The sequence below is a fragment of the Hyla sarda genome, chromosome 7 (genome assembly GCF_029499605.1).
Source record: "Hyla sarda isolate aHylSar1 chromosome 7, aHylSar1.hap1, whole genome shotgun sequence".
In the NCBI taxonomy this organism is placed as follows: Eukaryota; Metazoa; Chordata; class Amphibia; order Anura; family Hylidae; genus Hyla; species Hyla sarda.
The window spans coordinates 177,803,300-177,819,677 of NC_079195.1; positions in this window are offsets into that span (position 1 = coordinate 177,803,300).

Sequence of the window (16,378 nt, forward strand, 5' to 3'; positions counted from 1 at the left end):
CATAAACGCACTAAGTATTTCAGGCAGAGAAGTGCCAGGATGTGCACAGAGGAGTGGCAGAGGTCTAAATACTTCAGGCAGAGTTGGCAGCAGACTTGGGGCGAGTGGCAGCAGGAATCGCAGCGAGAGGCCTGAGCTCCCGTTATCAACCAGCTGTCGTGTCTCCACCAGCAACCCATCAGCCGTCGTCGATTGGTTAACACGCTCATCCACATCATCACAAGTGACATCTGACACCCCCAGTCAACAGTCGGTGGGTTCCTCAGACACAACCCTCAGTTGGCATGGCCCGGGAGCAGTCCGTGTCCTCCCATTGCCTTTGTCCTATGCTGTTCCCTCTCCTAAAGAAGTATCTTATGCTGTGGGTTCAGCTCCACTATTTACTGAGGACGATCCAATAGAGGACAGTCAGCAGCTACTGGACAGCCAAAAAGGGGAGGAGACATGCGCCGCTTGCTCCGCTAGGCGGCCAAGTAGTGATGCGGAGAGTGACGTGGGAGGCGGTGTTGCAAGTGTTCAGGGTCCTGAAGCAGACACTGTTGGGGAACCTGAGGAGGACATCAGTGACGTGCACACAACTGTTGATGATAATGAAGCCGATCGCAATTGGCTGCCGGGTGCAGAAGGGGCTTCATCATCATCAAGAGAAGAGAGTTGCAGGTTGCCCTTGAGGCAGCAAGGCGGTAGCATTGTTGGCAGTCAGCGTGGTGGCAGTAGTGGAAATTCAGGAGCCAAACGTTCCCGGGGGAGACCACCTGCTTCGCGGCAGCCAACCTTTCCGGGAGGTAGTGGAACAGGGGTTGCTGGAGACGGCACCAGTAGCAGTCAATTAGTGTGGACTGCTGGTGGGAAAATCAACTACTCTGCGGTGTGGAAGTTTTTCATAAGGCATCAGGAGGAGGTTCACGTAGCTACATGCAAGATCTGTCGGCAGAAGGTGAAGCACGGCCAGGGTTCCAATGTCGGCACCACGGCCCTGCGTCAACACATGCTTCGCCACCATGAAGCAGCCTGGATGAACCGTGGCTCCGATGTTGTGGTCCAGCCTGCTGCATCACCCAGTGGCCTTCCGCTCCCTCCTTCATCCAGCCAAGGCTCCACCACCTCAGCAGAAGGGAGCTGTGTGTCAAACCCTCCTTCTGTGACTCCTGCTTCTCTCGCTTTTAGTCAGCCATTCCGCCAACAATCCATCGGCGAAGCCATGTCCAAGAGACAACAGTATGCGCCCACTCATTCAACGGTGCTGAAGTTGAATGTGCTCCTGTCCATGTTACTGGTGTTGCAGTCCCTCCCTTTTCAAGTGATGGACTCTGCACCTTTCAGAGAATTGATGGCTTGTGCCGAGCCGTGGTGGAGAGTCCCAAGCCGTCATTTCTTTGCGAAGAAGGCAGTGCCAGCCCTGCATAAGTTTGTACAAGAGAAGGTGGGCCAGTACTTGAGCCTGTCGGTGTGTTCAAAAGTGCACAGCAGCGCCGACGTGTGGAGCTGTAACTACGGGCAGGGACAATACTTGTCTTTTACGGCTCACTGAGTAAATGTGGTTCCTGCAGAGCCACAACAGCAACTTGGACAGGTCACCCCGCTTCCTCCTCCATGGTCTCGCACCCAGGCAGTTGGTCCTGTTACAGTGTGCAACGCTGCCTCCTCATGCTCCACCGTGTCCTCGGCCTCCACTGCACGTCCAAATGTCGGTGGCCATTCATCGTGCCATGTGTGTAGGGCACGGCGGTGTCAAGCTGTTCTTCACATGGTTTGCCTTGGCGAACGGAGTCACACAGGGGAGGAACTGCTAAAGTTCATTCGTAAAGAAATCCGAGTATGGCTTACTCCACGAAATCTGGAAATGGGAACCATGGTGACAGACAATGGGAACAACATTGTGTTCATGCTGTGACAAGGAAGTGTGAAACATGCGCCCTGCATGGCACACCTGTTGAATCTGGTTGTCAAGCACTTCCTCAAGTCTTCACCCCATTTGCAAAACATCCTGAAAATGGCAAGGAAACTGTGCATGCACTTCAACCACTCGTACACCACCAAGCACACCTTCCTTGAGCTGCAGCGTCAGAACGGTATCCCACAACGTAGTCTTATTTGTGACTTTGCCACACGTTGGAATTCCACCCTCCATATGTTGGACAGACTATACGAACAAAGAAAAGCCATCACCGATTTCTTGATGATCCAAGCAGATAGGAGTATTCCCCTGTGTAACTTCAATGTGAACCAGTGGCAGCTCATACGTGACACCTGCCGTTTGCTGAGGCCCTTTGAGGAAGCCACATTATTTGTGAGTTGCCTGGATTACGCCATGAACGACGTAATTCCACTCCTACATTTCCTACAACAAATGATTGAAACCATGGCTGGTAACGGCAATGGAGACGTTGCGCCTACATCTCAAGGCTACATGAGCCCTGTGGGGGCTGAACTGGAGGAGGATGATGATGAGGGGCAGAGCGGAGCACAGTTTAGGTTGGATGAGATGGCCGGTGTTTCCAGTCTTCGGACAGGAGAGGAGGAGGAGGAGCAGCCAGAGGAGCGGGAGGGTTATGAGGAAGTTGAGACAGAGGACCCAGACACACCGTGGCAGTATGCAGTGGAGATGGAGGCAGGTAGTCCCTCCGAGTCACTGGCACAAATGGCACGATGCATGCTCAGTTGCTTGCATAATGACCACTGAATTGTCAAAATTTGTCAGCGGGATTACTTCTAGATCTCCACCTTATTAGACCCTCGCTACCGTCCCAAAATGGGGGCCTTTTTTACACCCACTGAGAGGGAGGACAAACTGACCTACTACAGAAAGATTCTACGTTGTCAGTTGGCTGATGCCTATCGGCCACATGGTCCATCCACTCGCAGGTCTGACTCGGGGGGCCCTTTGCACTCACCCTCCCCTGCCATGGCTGCTGGGGAGGGGAGGGATGGGAGAAGCAGTACCAGCTCAATCAGCAGCAGCCTGAGTCTACAGTCGCTGATGAGTAGCTTTCTTCACCCGCATAGTGAAGCAACTCATCAGCAGCTGGTAGACATGGAGCAGGACCTGAACCAGCAGCTGGTGGCATATCCTGACATGGCCATGCCAACAACCATTGAAGATCCGCTGGACTTCTGGGGAGCCAAACTTGATTTATGGCCACAACTAGCAGAGTTTGCCCTGGAAAAGCTGTCATGCCCGGCCAGTAGTGTGCCATCAGAGCGGGTGTTTAGTGCGGACTGGACCATAGTTACCCCAAGGCGAACTCGTCTGTCCACTAAAAATGTGGAGAGACTGACGTTTGTCAAGATGAATCAGGGATGGATCAGCCAGGATTTCCAGCCACCAATGCCAGATGCCTCAGAGTAGATTGACCAAGCTGCTACACCAACATTTCCCAATTATGGTTGGTTATGAAACCCTCTTGAGTTATCAATTAGGGTTATGGAACCCTCTTTGGTACTGCTATTGCCTGCTCCTGGCTCATCCTGTGTCTTTCAGGATCTATTTGCCTCACTGATGCTTCTGGCCTTGGTCCTTTAATTTTTGGATGTTTAGCAGTAGCTAAATACATGCTTAATGCAAATGTCAACATTGATCTTTAAATGTAAGGGGTTATGAAACCCTCTTGGGTACTGCGAATGCCTGCTCCATACTCATTCTGTGTCTTTCAGGAACTACTTGCCTCCCTGCCCTCAGGCCTTGGGCCTTCAATTTTTGGATGTTTAGCAGTAGCTAAATACATGCTTAATGCAAATTTCAACATTGACTTTTAAATGTAAGGGGATGGTTATGAAACCCTCTTGGGTACTGCAAATTACTGCTCCTTACTCATTCTGTGTCTTTCGGGAACTACTTGCCTCCCTGATGCCTCAGGCCTTGGGTCTTCAATTTTTGGATTTTTTGCAGTAGCTAAATACATGCTTAATGCAAATTTCAACATTGATCTTTAAATGTAAGGGGTTGGTTATGAAACCCTCTTGGGTACTGCGAATGACTGCTCCTGACACATTCTGTGTCTTTCAGGAAATAATTGCCTCCCTGATGCCTCAGGACTTGGGCCTTACATTTTTGAAAGTTTAGCAGTTGCTAATACATGCTTAATGCTAATCTCAACAATGATCTTTAAATTCTCAGTGCTCTGCTAGGGCCTTCTCCTACCCCGCCGGGGCCGATCCGAGGACCTCACTAAACCATCCAATTGGTAGTAGAGACATGCGGTGTGTACAAAGGGCAGGGACTTAATGAACCCGAGCTTATGACCGGTGCTTAGTTGTGATTCTTCTTTCCTGGCAAATAATTGCAATCCCTGATCCCTATCGCGAAGGGGGTTCAGCAGGTTACCCGCACCTGTCGGTGAAAGATAGACACACGCTGGTCCGTTCAGTGTAGCGCGCGTGCAGCCCCGGACATCTGAGGGCATAACACACCAGTTATTGCTCGATCTCGCGAGTGATCGTGCAATGTAAGGGGTTATTAAAGCCTCTTGGGTACTGCTGATGTCTACTCCTGACTGCTCCTGTGTCTTTCAGGAAGTACTTGACTTCCTGATGCTTCTGGGCTTGGGCCTTTAATTTTAGGATTTTTGAAATACATACATACATGCTTAATTTAAATTTCAACATTTATGGTGCAATGTATGGGGTTATTAAACACTCTTGGGTAGTGTTTTTTTCAAATTTTCTGATAATTATCACAGTAATAAACTTGAATTTTCCACAATAATAACCATTACACCATTGAACGATTGTTACGTGTGATTTTCAAAAAAAAGGGATGAACTCTGCTTCTTTATTTCATAAAAAATTATTTTATAGAAAAATGTCTTTTGGTGGTCCACCGTCCTGCATTATAGAGTCTTCTGGAGTCTTGGATATGCGCTTGTTCTTAAACAAAGGTACAAAAACAAAAAATGGCTGGTCAGGGCTATGGAGACATTGCGCCTACATCTTACGGCCACATGAGCCCTCTGGGTGCTTGTGAGATTAGGTCCTTTGTACCCACACAGCTGGGTCCGGGACACAAATTTTGATTTAAATTTCAAATAAAAAAATCACACATTTCAATGGTCTCCTCATGCTGCAGCCAACTCCAGGCTGCTTCATTCTGGTAATATATAGAGAGCACTCGCTGTCCTAAATTTTCGTTAAAATTATTCGTCAAAAATGTTTGTCTTTTTTATTAGGGATTGTGAAGCTTTGGTGCATACTCATGCATCAGCCAACTCCAGCCTGTGTCATTCAGGCAATATATGGTTTACTGATGGCGCTGCTGGGCCTGTGTCTGGGAATTTCAAATTTTCTCATAGGTAGCACCCGCTATCCATAAGTCTCCTTCATAAATTTCTACAATTGTTGTGTTTTTTTAGAGGGATTGTGAAGCCCTAGTGTGTACCCATGCATCAGCCAACTCCAGGCTGTGTCATTCATGCAACATATAGGTAGCACCCGCTGTCCTAAATATTCTTAAAATTATTTTAAAAATGGTTATTTTTTCTTTGGGATTCTGAAGCCCCGGTGTGTACTCAATGCTGCTTCCTGCTACACTCTGTCAGCCCGTTGGTCCTGCGACAGTGTGCTACTCCGCCTCCACATCCTCCTCTGTGTCTTAAGCCTCCACTGCCCGGACAAGTCTCAGTGGCACTTCCATGTGTGCAGGTCACGGCGGTGTCACGCTGTTCTTCACATGGTTTGCCTTGGCGAGAAGTCTTGGAAACAATGGCCAGTCAGGGCAATGGAGACGTTTCGCCTAAATCTCACGGCCACATGAGCCCTGTGGGGGCTTGTTGGATTTGGTCCTTCATACCCACACGCTTGCGTCTGGGACATGCAAAGGTTGTTTTAAATTTCAAATAAAAAAATGATGGGGCTGCTGGGCCTGGGTCCGTTCATTTCAAATTTTCTCATGGGTAGCACCCGCTATCCAAAATCTTTTTCAAAAATTTCTAAAATTGTGATGTTTTTTGGGGGGGATTGTGAAGCCCTGGTGTGAACTCGTGCATCAGCCAACTCCAGGCTGTGTCATTCAGGCAATATATGGATTACTGATGCCGCTGTGGGGCCTGGGTCTGGAAATTTCAAATTTTCTCATAGGTAGCACCCGCTATCCAAAAATTTTTTCAAAAAATGCTGACCCCAAATCACTAAAGAAATCAAAACCGTAAATAACTCTAACAAAACTATATTACTAACTAAACCGGCCCTGACCCAAGAATCATGCCATTGCTCAGCGCACCAATGTCCTGAGAAAAAGGCTCCAAAGCCAAGTGAACCAGCTGCGTCCGTAAAAACCCCAAGAGATCCAAATTCAACAAATTTGTGCTGCCAATCAGAAGCACCATAAAAGACCTGCAGGAATTCTGACCACAACAATAAGTCCTCTCTCAGACTTCTGGATAGTCGAATATGCGCTCTAGGTGACTTAACGCTCCTAGTAGCTAAATACAATCTCCTACAAAAAACTCTTCCAATAGGAGCCACCTTAGAAGCAAATACCAACAAGCCAAGCAAACTCTGAAGTGCTCTAAGTGTTGTTTTCTTCCTACACAGCATAAGATTTATTAACTGTAACACTCTCTGAATCTTCTCAGCCGGGTAAGAAAAAACCATGGCAACAGTGTCAATTACAATACCCAAAAATTCTAACCTGGTACAAGGAAGAACAGTTTTCCCTGATGCCAAAGGTATGCCAAAATATTGAGAAATGCGCAGAAAACAAGAAAAAATGTCTAGACAATCATTAGTGGCCTGTCTACCGAAAAACAAAAAGTCATCTAAATAATGTAACAAACCACCTCCTTGAAACGCAGAAGAAACCACCCATTCTAAAAATTTAGAAAAACTCTCAAAATAAAAACAAGATAAAGAAAAACCCATAGGCAAAGCCTTGTCAAAATAAAAACAACCGTTAAACTGAAAACCCAACGAATTAAACCCTTTAGGACAAACAAGTAGCAGCCGAAAGGTTGACTTAATATCCGCCTTGGCGAGCAAAGTGCCCTGACCAAATTGTCTTAACAAAACTAAAGCGGAATCAAAGGACGCATACTCAACCGAACACGCCCCAGGATCGACAGAATCATTTAGCGAACCCTTCAGAGGATAAGAAAGATGGTGAATCAATCTAAAAGAATTGGGCTCCTTCTTTGGAACAAGTCCCAAAGGGGATAACCTAAAATTAGGACCGAAAAGGCCCCTCCACTCTACCCTCCTTAACTGCCTTGTCAATTTTCTCCTGCACCACTACCGGGTTCAGATTAACTGAATGCAGATTATCCACCCAGCAGCAGCCCTGACCAGTGAACTCCGGTACATCAAAACCAAAGGTAAAACCATTAAACAACAATTCAGCTTTCGCTTTGTCTGGGTAAAGCTCTAGCCAAGGACGCATGTTTTGGACCATCACTGGCGTCCAAGCTCTTTGAAAGAGATTCTCTGACTGAGGGCTGCTGCTGAAAAGACAATGTGTTCTTCTTGAAACATCTGGAGAGTGAATGGGTACCCCCACCATGGGAGCACTCATGCTTGTACTTACAGTTGGACTGCCATTTGCTCTGTGACTCGTTGAAGGCAAAACACACCCCCTTCCGAAAGGAAGGAGGCGTTTTGCCCGGCACCTGTCTACTTCTTTGCGGGATCATCAAATTAATCCATAACCCAACATCCTTCTGACCCCATTTAACTGATGGGTGTACTGACAACTTCTGCCTGAACATTTCGTCATAGATGTGCCATGCAGAACCACCAAAATTACGGTAAGCTTCCAAAATAATATCCAAGTGTTGGAACAGCAACGCACATCTATGCGGAAATTTTTCACCCATGACCGCAGAAAAAATGCAAAATGCCTGCACCCAGTTGTTGAAAGTTTTCATCTCCGCCACCCTCCTTTTATCATCCTCCTTCTCCTTCTCCCCTTTATCTTTGACCGGCTTATTGAAGGATGGAAGCAATGAGAACATATCAACAAATTGACCTTTCCAAATTTTTTCTTTCACAGTTAAAGCTAAATGGTAACCTAGTGGTGACACCTCACAGGTAATAGCTTCTTTCAAACAAACTTCCGGGACAGACTGGGACATCACGGGAATATTAGAAACAGACGGAACTGGTGCAACATCCTGTTTGGAAACAGAAGGATTAGTAACCGTGGAAACCACATTAACAGGACTCGCATTAGTAGCAGACACGACTGAGTTAGCAACATCCATGACAGATGAATTAGACAGCTGAGAGGAATCGGTATTAGACCCCGTAGAATCCCCCGCACTAGATGTGGGTGGATTAACCCAAGCTGCAGCACATGACTGCCCAGCATTAGCCTTTAGAGCCACGGTATTATTAGCCGGAATGGCAGCCAACATGTTAAATAAAGCCGCTATCCCAGATAACAATTGACTACCTGGCAAAATATTTAAAGCATCCATCCCAGCCTGAGCATTGGGAACCGAGTTGCTGCACTCACCCATGGCCGGCTCAGCAGGTGTATCAGCCACTGGAAATACAGGAGGCAGAGGTCTGGGATTCATAGGGGGGTGAACAGAGACCAGCTCCATACCAGCGCCCAAAAGGGGGGTAGACTTGCGCAATGCAGAAGAACCAGCGCTGGCATCACGGGCCGGGGGGGGGGCGGGAGCTGCTGGACCAACCGAAGGACCCGCTACCGCCGCAGGCTGCCGCTGGGTTACTAGTGACTGGGGACCTGGAGCAGACAAAGAGGACACACGGGATAAGCACCCAAAAACACTGGCAGCAGGGGGACAAGAAACATACATTGGTACATTACCCCGTCCATCCCCTCGCCTCTGCCCACTCTGCTGTCCCCTGCCTCCCGGTCCCCTGCCCCCGCTGGCTACCGTTGGGGTATAGCGCTTCTTCTGCCGGCCGGCCTGACTTTTTGAACGGCACTAAACCACTGGCGCCGCCGGAACAGGCCTCAAGTCACCCCCAGTCACCGGCGCAGCTCCAGCGTAATTTCCGGCCCCCGCGACGCTGGCGTCAGACACCGGCGACGAGGTGACTTACTGCCCCGGCCTCACCGTCTCCGACGCCTCTCCCAGGGATGGTGCTCCTCCGGCCTCCTCGCTGTTGCTTCCACTGGTGAGCGACAGGCTCAGGCATTTCCGGAGCCATTCTTCTCCACCGGCTGACTCCGCTTTCCTCAGCAGCCGCTCGTACAGCTCTTGTACAGCGGCCGCTGCATTAGTGGCTAAACTGGAACCGGAAGGATTAAACTCTACTCTCTCCATCTTCTCCTCAGGCCGCGGACCAGGGTTCTTCTTTACTTGACTCGCCGGCTTCTGACTGGAACAAGGAGCTGCATCAACATTTATAAACACAGAAAGTTCCCGCCCTTGCCCAGCGACCAATCCAAGGCCAGCTGAACATCTGGCCAGGAACATCTGCCCAGATACAGATGAGTGACCAATCAGCACCCACCTGTATTCAAACAAAACCATTTTTTGTTTTAATATTTTTTTTTATATATTTAACCCTTACTCCCCAACTACTCCCAGGGATGGAGGCGCCTCCCATGTGGCCCTTCACTTAGGGCTCCGGGCCCCTAGCAGGAGAAATGCAAGCACAGGCTTCCAGTATCTGTAGTTTCAGGTGCTGCATATCTCGTATCTTCACAGCATAGACAATTGCCTTCAGATGACCCCAAAGATAAAAGTCTAAGGGGGGCAGATTGGGAGACCTTGGGGGCCATTCAACTGACCCACGATGACCAATCAACTTTTCAGGAAACTGTTCATCTAGGAATGCTCAGGGAACGTGCCAGGTCTGAGCATTCCTAGATGAACAGTTTCCTGGAAAGTGGATTGGTCATCGTGGGCCAGTTGAATGGCCCCTAAGGTCTCCGGATCTGACCCCCTTAGACTTTTGTCTTTGAGGTCATCTGAAGGCAATTGTCTATGCTGTGAAGATACGAGATGTGCAGCACCTGAAACTACGGATACTGGAAGCCTGTGCTAGCATTTCTCCTGCGGTGTTGCTATCAGTGTGTGAAGAGTGGGAGAAGAGGGCTGCATTGACAATCCAACACAATGGGCAGCACATTGAACACATTTTATAAGTGGTCAGAAACTTGTAAATAACTCATGAAAGAATAAAGTTACGTTAAAACCACATCATTGTTTTTCTTGTGAAATTCCCAATAAGTTTGATGTGTCACATGACCCTCTTCCTATTGAAAAAACAAAAGTTGAATTCAAAATGGCCGACTTCAAAATGGCCGCCATGGTCTCCACCCATCTTGAAAAGTTTCCCCCTCACATATACTGATGTGCCACAAACAGGAAGTTAATATCACAAACCATTCCCATTTTATTAAGGTGTATCCATATAAATGGCCCTCCCTGTATGTTGTGTGGAAAGTTAGCGGGAAATGTATCAAAACGGAAAAAGAAACGTGGTGCAGCAACCAATAAGAACATTTCTTTTAATGTTGCGAGGCCTTCTTTAACCCCTTAAGGACTCAGGGTTTTTCCGTTTTTGCACTTTCGTTTTTTCCTCCTTACCTTTTAAAAATCATAACCCTTTCAATTTTCCACCTAAAAATCCATATTATGGCTTATTTTTTGCATCGCCAATTCTACTTTGCAGTGACATTAGTCATTTTGCCCAAAAATGCACGGCGAAACGGAAAAAAAAATCATTGTGCGACAAAATCGAAAAAAAAAACGCCATTTTGTAATTTTGGGGGCTTTCGTTTCTACGCAGTGCATATTTCGGTAAAAATTACACCTTATCATTATTCTGTAGGTCCATACGGTTAAAATGATACCCTACTTATATAGGTTTGATTTTGTCGCACTTCTGGAAAAAATCATAACTACATGCAGGAAAATTTATACGTTTAAAAATGTCATCTTCTGACCCCTATAACTTTTTTATTTTTCCACGTATGGGGTGGTATGAGGACTCCTTTTTTGCGCCGTGATCTGAAGTTTTTATCGGTATGATTTTTGTTTTGATCGGACTTTTTGATCACTTTTTATTCATTTTTTAATGGTATAAAAAGTGACCAAAATACGCTTTTTTGGACTTTGGAATTTTTTTGCGCATACGCCATTGACCGTACGGCTTAATTAATGATATATTTTTATAGATAGGACATTTACGCACGCGGCGATATCACATATGTTTATTTTTTATTTTTTTTACACTGTTTTATTTTTTTTATGGGAAAAGGGGGGTGATTCAAACTTTTATTAGGGAAGGGGTTAAATGACCTTTATTAACACTTTTTTTTACATTTTTTTTGCAGTGTTATAGGTCCCATAGGGACCTATAACACTGCACACACTGATCTCCTATGCTGATCACTGGCGTGCATTAACACGCCTGTGATCAGCATTATCGGCGCTTGACTGCTCCTGCCTGGATCTCAGGCACGGAGCAGTCATTCGTCGATCGGACACCGGGGAGGCAGGTAAGAGCCCTCCCGGTGTCCGATCAGCTGTTCGGGACGCCGCGATTTGACCGCGGCGGTCCCGAACAGCCCGACTGAGCAGCCGGGTCACTTTCACTTTCACTTTAGAAGCGGCGGTCAGCTTTGACCGCCGCTTCTAAAGGGTTAATACAGCACATCGCCGCGATCGGCGATGTGTGGTATTAGCCGCGGGTCCCGGCCGTTGATTAGCGCCGGGACCGTCGCGATATGATGCGGGATCGCGGCGCGATCCCGCTTCATATCGCGGGAGCCGGCGCAGGACGTAAATATACGTCCTGCGTCGTTAAGGGGTTAAAGCAATCTGATTGGTTGCTATGGACATTTCTTCACTTTACTACTTGACTAGGGGATCGTTTAGATCCGCAGGCCTACTACCCCACCTTTCCCCTTAAACAAGACACAACTCCAATATTGTGGTAGTAAAGGCCACAGCGGACCATTTTATTAACCTTTTAACCAACAAAATATATAACTTTTCATATATAAATATAAATATCATACAAAACACAGGGGTAATAACATAACCCCTAATAATCATGTAAAGTGCAAAAACCTTTTAACCCCTGAGATACACCAACCCCCAGCAGAAAGGGAGACCTGAAGGTAACCAACTCCTATTCCCCTCCTACTTAGCCCTTAGTCGCCTCACCCCCTGACCCAAGGGCCCCACCTTCGGGGGATATCTACTGCCACGACTAGCTGAGTTCCATCCCAGCTCCACCAGGGCCGGTATAACCGGGCCACTGCCACCGTTTTCCCAGCCATGCCTCCAAGTCCCCCCTTTCATTCCAGCCACGGCGGCCGGGTGTGAAACCTTACACCCGGCCGGCCCTCCACAAAGCCATGGCTCGCTCCACCACCACTCTAATGTCTAAAGCCCACATGTCGGAACCTATCCCATTAAGGTGAACCCCATCACCATCCATCAAGTCAACTGAAGGAACTTCCAGGTCGATATGCCTGACCACCAAACCCCCGTTAGCTGCAACAAATTTACCCACCGCTTTGTTAACACGAGCCCTCGCCCTATTGACACAGCGCACTGACCTCGCCTGTCGCCACCTCAGCCTGGCCACGATGTCGGACCAAACTACAACCAGTCCAGGGAAAAGCGACCACAGCCGCAACAAGTCCATCTTCACATCCCTAATTAGAGAGAGGGATGAAGGCGCCTCATGTGCGGGATCAGTAGATCTTGCAGGTGGGGGTAGGGGACGATAATTCCCAAGCCGCTTACCAAAGTTGGTTGTGCGCCCACACACAACAAGGTTAAGAGCAGAAGAGATATAGAAGAAGGTCCACTGCAGCCCTCCTGGGTAAGAGTAAAATCAAAACCGAATGACCAGGGAGTCAGGAGTTTGTCTGGCACAGAGAGGAACCATCAGGCAGCCAAGTAAAATCAATGGATTTATTAGATGCAACGCGTTTCGCTGCGCATGCACAGCTTCATCAGGCATGACAAGGGAAGGCTGGTAACAGATATATATACCTCCAGGGATTAACCATTAGAGTACTTTTTGGAAGAGTTGTTACATAGAATTACATATCCACATATAAATGTGACAATGTATGAAAAATATATAAATAGATATAAATAAATATAAATAGGCAAACAAAAGTCACAAAAATAATAGTAAAACAACAATATAAAAGCACAATGTAATCTTATAAACATATATATATATAATATAATTATCGCATGTGGTGTGAATATAACACCACAAGCGACTCAAGGAATCACATCGCTTGGTCACCGGTGCGACATTCAACAACGCAAGTTGGATATTATTTCAAAAAATTTATATAATATAAAGAGATATGGACCTATAAGGTGTCATGTATATTAATTGAAAGGATAAAAAATTTTTAATTATATATCGCTGTCTTATTAAATAAAAAATAAACAGTGCGGTAAACAAAATCGCAACTGACCAGAAGGGGATGTATGAACATTATTTGAAGAAAACTGAAAAAGATGAACTAGAATAACTAGTGCGGTATTGAATATAGCACCCGGCGAAGACGCAGGGTGTGAATATTCGTAAAGAGATCCAAAATTACAAACATTAAATAATAAATACAGAGGTTTCTATATGCAGAAAGGAAGGGAAGAACAAAGAACGGAACTTGGATAATAAAACATAAGGAATAATAAATACACAGTGGGGCGCTCCAGGGTGAACAGCACAGAAGGAACGAAGAAATTTTTTTTAATCACGATATAATATTTTGGAGATTAATCCATAGGAAAACATAGAAAACTTTTTAAACCCTAATTTATCAGATTATTTGACTGTATCGATACATTCATTAAAACCTTGAGGGTGCAAAGTATGTAGTTTGTGAATCCAGAAGGATTCACGATTATTTAGTCTTTGTATTCTGTTAGGTAAATGAAAGGGAATAGTTTCTAGAATAATTAATTTCAAAGTTTCGGTATTTTTTTGATGATGAAGAGTGAAATGTCGGGACAAACTATGCAACAAAAAACCATGTTTTATGTTCCATCTGTGCTTGTTCATCCTGGAGCGCACCGTTTGTGTGGTGCGGCCAACGTATTGGCGGTCGCAACCACAGGTTAATAGATAGATAGCAAAAGTGGTGTCGCAATTTAGTGAATCTTTTATTTTAAATGTTTGTTGTGTGAAAAAGGAAGAAAAAGTATCAGTTTGGATAATCCATTGACAACAAAGGCAGCGACTTTTTTTTTACAAGTGAAACAATATGGTTTAATGGAACATGAATTCTGTGGTGTAGGATGTTCGGAAAATCTACTGGGGGCTAATAAATTGCTGAGATTTTTGGAACGTCTGTAGGTGACATTAGGAACTGGGGGAATTATTTGGTTTAGAATTTTATCATTTTGAATAATGGGCCAGTTTTTGTTAGTATTTTTCTGATATTAGATGCCTCAATATTGAAATTCGTAACAAAGTTATATCTAAAGGGGTTATGAGGCTGATTGGAATTGGATTTTTTGGAAATAGATGTAACCAAATCAGATTGTTTTTTATCTTTCACCTTCACATATGCCTTAGTTAGAAGCGATTTAGGATAGCCCTTCTGTATGAAGCGTTGTTTTAAAACCTCAGCTTGAGAAATAAAGTCTGAATCAGAAGTACAATTTCTGCGAATTCGTAAATACTGGCCGAATGGCACCCCTCTTAGCCAGCTTGGATAATGTGCACTATCGAACTGTAAAAAACTATTAATATCAACAGATTTGAAAAAAGTCTTCGTGGAAATAGTGCCATCGACTGTTTTATGGATATCAAGGTCTAAGAATTGGATGGAGATTTCTGCATAATGCATAGTACATTTTATGCCCCATGTATTAGTATTCAACTCATGTACAAAGAGGTCAGCTTCATGTTTGGTACCTACCCAGATCAAGAAGAGGTCGTCTATATAACGACGAAAGAAAAAGACAAACTTAAAATACAGGGACTGTGCCATAACTAGGGACTCGAATCGCCCCAAAAACAAATTAGCGTAACTGGGGGCGAATCGAGTCCCCATGGCACAGCCCCTGTTCTGCCGATAGATGGTATGATTGAATTCAAAAGCATTATTAAGAAGAATAAATCTAATAGACTCCAGTAAAAATTCTGACTGACTGGGGTTTAGTGAGGGGTCCTCTTGTAGAAAATGTTTAATTGCAGGAACACCTAAATCAGTGGAGATGTTAGAATAGAGGGAGCACACATCCAGGGTAAGGAAACTATAATGAGGGGGTAGGGATAGGGCATGTAATTCAGAGATGAGCTGGGCTGAATCTCTCAAATAGGATGGTAAATGTAAAACAAAAGGTTGGAGAAATAAATCTATAAAGTGGGAAAGGTTTGCAGTAATCGAACCAATACCAGAAATAATAGGTCTACCAGGGGGATTGGTTAAACATTTATGTAATTTGGGTAAATAATAAAAAATAGGTAAATTAAATTTTTTTATATTGAGAAATGTGTGCTCCCTTTTATCCAACAATTGTTTTTCTACAGCTCCACCTATAAGCAAACAATATTGTGAAAAAATATGAGGAGAAGGGTCATAGGAGAGCGGGGTATAATATTCGAGATCTGATAGGATTCTAAGGGCTTCATTTTTATAATCAGCCCTATTCAAAACAGCGACCCCCCCCCACCTTTATCTGCAGGGCGAACAATAATAGATTTATTGCTCTGTATGGATTTAATTGCAATTCTCTCAGCAGAAGTTAGATTATCATTCTCCTTAAAAATAACAGATTTATCACATAAATTTGAAAAATCCTGCATGACCATATGGTAAAAAGTCTCAAGATGGCTGCCACGATTGTATAAAGGGTAAAACGAAGATTTGGGTTTTACTAGTACATGACGAGCTGGGGTCATGTCAACTGGTGTGGTAACAGGAGTTGGAATGTTACCAATGTTAGAATTACAAACTCCCAAATTCGAAATTTGGGGGGTATTAATAGTATGATGATCGGATCTGTTCTGGATAAAAAAGTGAAGGCTCAATGTTAATCTACGAATAAAGTCATTTAGATCTAAGAATAACTGAAAGTCATTCGGACGTACAGCAGGACAAAAGGAAAGCCCCTTCGCAAGTAAATTAGTTTCATTTTCGGAAAGTATATAGCTAGATAAATTAAAAAATGTTATATTTTCTTTTTTGTTATAAATTTTTCTGTCTTTGGGATAATTGTAGAGGTGGGTTGGCGTTTTCTTTGACCTCCTCTGCAACCTCTGGGTTTTCCGTTCTTTTTATGGATTGTGTTCGATTTGATGTCTTTATGAGGGGGTAATATTGAGTGATCGTGCGTAAGCGTACATCCAAATTGGCATTGCACGCTAGACTGGCATCTGTAGTGGGAGGGCAATTGTAAAAAGAAGATGAAGAAGTGGAAGCAGGAGTAGAACTCCCTGGGGTGTCAAACGTGTCATATTGTGAACTATCAATAAG